General features: G+C 39.0%; 1 pseudogene; it reads left to right on the top strand.

Moving 5' to 3' along the window:
* Nucleotides 1-1,194: 1,194 nt before the first annotated feature.
* On the top strand, nucleotides 1,195-2,381 carry LOC109562469 (ras-related GTP-binding protein D pseudogene; annotated as a pseudogene).
* Nucleotides 2,382-5,617: the final 3,236 nt, after the last annotated feature.

Genomic DNA, 5,617 nt, shown 5'->3' with positions numbered 1-5,617 from the left:
GTGGTTGTTCTAGTCTGCATTCCTACCAACAGTGAAAGAGGGTCCCCTTTTCTCCACACCATCTCCAGCATTTATTTTTTGTAGACTTCTTGATAGCAGTCATTCTGACCGGCATGAGATGGTACCTCATTGTGGTTTTGATTTGCATTTCTCTGATAATGAGTGATGCTGAGCATCTTTTCATGTGTTTGCTAGCCACCTGTATGTCTTTTTTGGAGAAATGTCTGTTTAGTTCTTTGGCCCATTTTTTGATTGGGTCTTTTATTTTTTTGGAATTGAGCTCCATGAGCTGCTTGTATATTTTTGAGATCAATTCTTTGTCAGTTGCTTCATTTGCTATTATTTTCTCCCATTCTGAAGGCTGTCTTTTCACCTTGCTTATAGTTTCCTTCATTGTGCAAAATGGTTTAAGTTTAATTAGGTCCCATTTGTTTATTTTTGCTTTTATTTCCATTACTCTTGGAGGTGAGTCATAGAGGATCCTGCTGTGATTTATGTCAGAGAGTGTTCTGCCTATGTTTTCCTCTAGGAGTTTTATAGTTTCTGGTCTTACATTTAGATCTTTAATCTGTTTTGAGTTTATTTTTTTGTATGGTGTTAGAAAGTATTCTAGTTTCATTCTTTTACAGGTCGTTGGCCAGTTTCCCAGCACCATTTGTTAAAGAGACTGTCTTTTCTCCATTGTATATTGTTGCCTCCTTTATCAAAAATAAGGTAAGGACAGGCATTTTAAAGTATGCCTTCTGTTTGAGTCAAGATGGGTTCAGGAACTGGGAAGGCTGCAACTAAAGTAAAAGACTTCAGAGACGACAATACGTGTCACTGGGGTCCTCTGGCTCATTTGTGTAGTTGAAACCAGCATAGGGTGATGGTGAAGCTGGCTTGTAAAGAGGAATAATCTCTTCCTTTCTTATGAATCTTCAAGAGGTAGCCATACTTCATTTCTATACCAAGGTTCTTAAAGAAATTTCCATTGCTTTTCCTTAAATTTTATGAATTATATTTTTACTGTTAAATATTTAAAAACATTTCAATCTTGGACCTGGACGAGACTGCTGTGGGGAAGTGTGGTCTCCGCCTCTGGCCACAGACCTCAGGACAAAACCTCAATTTAGAAATAGGTTGCCAGCTGCAGACCAGGAGGTTTGGCCAACACCCCCTCCCCACCGGGGACCCCCATCATTCCCCGGAGGGATGGCTGTGGGCGTGATTAGCCAGATGCTGGGGAAGCCCCAGCCAGAGGAGGAGGATGAGCTGATGGGGCTAGTGGACCACGGAGACGGGTCCCACTCCTCTGACCCCAAGCTGGACACCGGGGCGGAGGAGGGAGTTCTGGACGTTAGCGACCCCCTTAGCACAGAGGTCAAGCCAAGGATCCTGCACACAGGCCTAAGAAGGAGCGGCAAGTCATCCATCCAGAAAGTCGTCTTTCATAAAATGTTTCCCAGGGAAACTCTGTTCTTGGAGAGCAGGAAGAAGATCTGTCGGGAGGACGTTTCCAACAGTTTCTTTGTTAATTTTCAGATTTGGGACTTTCCAGGACAGATTGACTTTTTTGACCCCACCTTTGACTATGAGATGATCTTCCAAGGGAAAGGAGCACTGATATTTGTCATAGACTCCCAGGATGATTACATGGAGGCCTTGGCCAGATCCACCTCACAGTGACCACGGCCTACAAAGTCAACAGCGACATCAACTTTGAGGTGTTTATTCACAAAGTGGATGGGTCTATCAGATGACACAAAATTTAAACCCAGAGAGACATTCACCAGAGGGCAAATGATGCCCTTGCAGATGCTAGGCTAGAAAAAATTCATGTCAGCTTTTATTTGACAAGCATATATGACCATTCAATATTTGAAGCTTTTGGCAAAGTGGTTCAGAAACTGATTCCACAACTTCCCACCCTGGAGAATTTGCTAAACATCTTTATCTCAAATTTTGGAATTGAAAAGTTGTTTCTCTTTGATGTGGTCGGTAAGATTTATATCACAACAGACAGTACCCCTGTGGATATGCAAACCTAAGAGCTCTGCTGTGACATGATGATGTGGTCATTGATATTTCTTGTATTTGTGGCCTCAAAGAAGATGGAGCAGGAACCCCCTATAACAAGGAATCAACAGCCATTATAAAGCTGAATAATACAACAGTTCTTTATTTAAAAGAGGCGACAAAGTTTCTGGCTCTTTTTTGCTTTGTTAGAGAGGAAAGCTTTGAAAGAAAAGGTCTGATTGACTATAATTTTCATTGCTTCTGGAAGGCCATCCATGACATTTTTGAGGTGAGAATGAAAGGGGTGAAGTTGTGAAAGGTTCAGAATGACTGCGGAAAAAAAAGGAGCCACCCCCAACAGGACGCCTAGGGTGCTGCTGTAGGTGAGGTTTCAGGAACATCTTTTGAAATTGGATGTTTCAATGAAGTTGGTGCTCTGTACTGCACTAAAAGAAGAGGAGGAAGGAGATTGGGACACAAGACATATGTTTGTTTAAAAAAAAAAAAATCCTGCCACCCTTTCTTTTAATCTTCTCTTTTTTAAATAAAGTAAGCACTTTCAAGCAAAAACTTGTATATTAACAATGAAGTGAAATCTACTCTAACTTCATTACACAAATGTAAAATTTTATGGTTTTTATAAGAAAAAATCCTGTGTGTGTACTGTCAGGAACTGTGTATATTTTGCACTTTTTCATGGTTTTGTTTTCTCATGGAACTAAAGTTTGATAAAACAACTTTTCTAAGCTTTGTTCTGTCCTTGGTGCCTAGGACATGCATACTGAGTACGTAAATATGGGGCAAATGGAAATTAGTCAAAAAGTGATGTGTTAGCAATGACTTTTTTAAGCATGGGAATCTTTGCTACCAATTTTTGAGAAAAATCAGTTTTCCATGGAGGAACAGATTGGCGAGGCAAGCTCCAGGAGCAATAAGACCTGTCCCCTGTTTATAAAGGATATAAATAGAAGTTTTATAGAATAATATTAGCACCAAACTTATCCAACACTTCTATAGTTGTGAGAGTGCTTCCCTACCTGACAGTTTTGTACAAAATTCTACCTCAACAGCCATCTCTAAAATCATTTTATACAGAGAGGTTATTTCTTTCTGCTGTGTTATTGTTGCCCTTTGGGACCATATTTCCAAAATGGTGCCAATCACTGGAGAGAAATTGGAATGTCGCTGAATTGCAGGGTTTCTGAATGCTATTCTGTACCTGCCACTGAGGCTAAAGTAACATCAGAAGATACATGGTTTCCCAAATTGAGGTGACTGGCAATTGCAGATTTAAAAATATATCCTATATGCTGCTGCTAAGTCGCTTCAGTCATGTCCGACTCTGCAACCCCATAGATGGCAGACTACAAGGCTCCCCCGTCCCTGGGATTCTCCAGCCAAGAACACTGGAGTGGGTTGCCATTTCCTTCTCCAATGCATGAAAGTGAAAAGTGAAAGTGAAGACGCTCAGTCGTGCCCGACTCTTAGCGACCCCATGGACTGCAGCCTACCAGGCTCCTCCATCCATGAGATTTTCCAGGCAAGAGTACTAGAGTGGGTTGCCATTGCCTTCTCCGTGTATCCTATATAGTCCTATACAATTTTTCACCTCTGTGGAATGGGCCTCTTGCCATGCAAGACTGCAAATGTTTATTTAGGACTGGTTTCTTTTCTTTCTTTCTTTTTTTTTTTACATTGCTCCACAATGTAAAAAAGGCAATATTTCAATTCTCTGCCACAGAACTGAATCCTGGTGGGTACATTTGTCACCTCTGAGTCTCTTCTCAGTTGTGACAGTGTGCCTCATGGACTCTGCTTGTTCCCACCTTATGATTGAACTAGAGCTCAGCTTGCCAGCAGCATGCTCTGAATAGCTAAAAAAGCAGCCCTGAAAACTGCTAAAGGGCAGTGGGCAAGGATGATCAGAGGAGACATTATAGTTAGCTCTGTGTCTGTTTCTATTAAATTCTTCCTCTTATGTTTACTTTAGACCAACAGCAAGTGAATAGATTCTAAATCTACCCCATCCCAAACTATTTCAAGTAGATAATTCTAGGTCCATCCCAAGGCTCAGTGCCCTAAAGCATGTAGGCAAGTATTAGAAAATATTCATATGTATATATTTTTAGCAGAGCCTCATAGGGATAGCAATGCTGAGCCTAGAAAAAATGGATAGTTCCTAAAGCAACTTTTCCTTAAGACTATCCCTGGCTTCTTTCTATCCTTTCCTCATCCATTCTTCCCCAAGTCCTATTCCTTTGAGGTTGGAAACTGCAGTTTAAGATGGTAGCTGATTTAAGGTTTGAGCCCTCCCAAGGATCTGTGCATTTTGGAAGGAAATTTCTAAAATCATGAAGGTGCCCTAACTCCCTTCCTCATGATTCCTGCTCAGAAGCATTGTGTAGGAACCCAGGGCACCAGGGAAGTCTTTTTCTTAATTTCCAAACCTATAACTTATTGGACATTTGCCAACATGATACCTGGAGGCTATTCTTACAAATCTAATTCTTTAATATTTTTTGCACAATGTTTCTTTTTGAATAGGCAAACAAAGAATCCCTTTTCTAAAACAACTTTATCCTCAAGATAGAGACATTTGCCTAAACACTCATTACTTAGGTGTATATATATATATATATATATATATATATATATTATTGTAACCAGGTGGAGCTTCCATTTTTAAGCTAGGTTTATGATGGGTTTTTGATAAAATGTGCCTGAAATGGCTACTACTTCAAAAGCAAATGATTCTTTGGGGGAAAGGCAAAGTTAATGCTATTGCATCAGACCCAAGTTTATGGTAGTAAGTGCACTCTTTGAATAATGACACATTGATAAATACACTACTGCCTCAAAGCCTTCAGCTTGATGATGACCTCTTAGTTAAAGAAAAACGGAGTTACGTCTAAGCATTCAGTTTCTGAAGTCTGTTACTGAAATCAAAAAATCTCTTCAATTCCTTTTTCATTTTGTTTTTGATATGGGACTTATCTTTCTTGTGTGTGGTCACCTTTATGTCTCAAATCCACCATTATAAATACATACAAGTATACAAAATAATCTGTAAATATGAAGCCCAAATACATGGCTATGGTGACTGCTCTGGAATATTTCTGCTCATTTTCAAATGTAGAGAACTTGACCTACAGATTTTCAGGGCAATTAGAACTTCTGTGTGGGAGTGAGACTCTGAATTATCATCTTTGGTTAGTTTCAGTAATATAGATTAGCATATATGGCCAGAATGGCATATTTCTTTTTTCCTTTTTTTTCAGAGTGGTGTATTTCTGATGGAACAGACATTAAAAACTGGTTGACATTCATTGACAGTACTATTTTGTGAATATAATATATTTTGGGCCCTTAAATATAAAATGAATAAAAACACAGCAATATTGTTATTTACAGGTTATATGCTAACTCTGTTTGAAATATATTCAAGACAAATAGCTGAATTGTCTTGATTATTAAAGTATGGTATGTATTAATTTTTTTTAATCTTATATCATTGTTAATTAGCAGCATTGTGTTAGTTTCAAGTGTACAGCAAAGTTATTCAGTTACACATATACATGTTTCTATTCTTTTTCAAGATATTCAGTTGATTACAGAATAT

This window comes from Bos indicus, chromosome 8 (genome assembly GCF_029378745.1).
Source record: "Bos indicus isolate NIAB-ARS_2022 breed Sahiwal x Tharparkar chromosome 8, NIAB-ARS_B.indTharparkar_mat_pri_1.0, whole genome shotgun sequence".
NCBI classification, from domain to species: Eukaryota; Metazoa; Chordata; class Mammalia; order Artiodactyla; family Bovidae; genus Bos; species Bos indicus.
The sequence above is the reverse complement of the archived record's forward strand: the minus strand, read 5'-3'. Positions and strand labels throughout refer to the sequence as shown.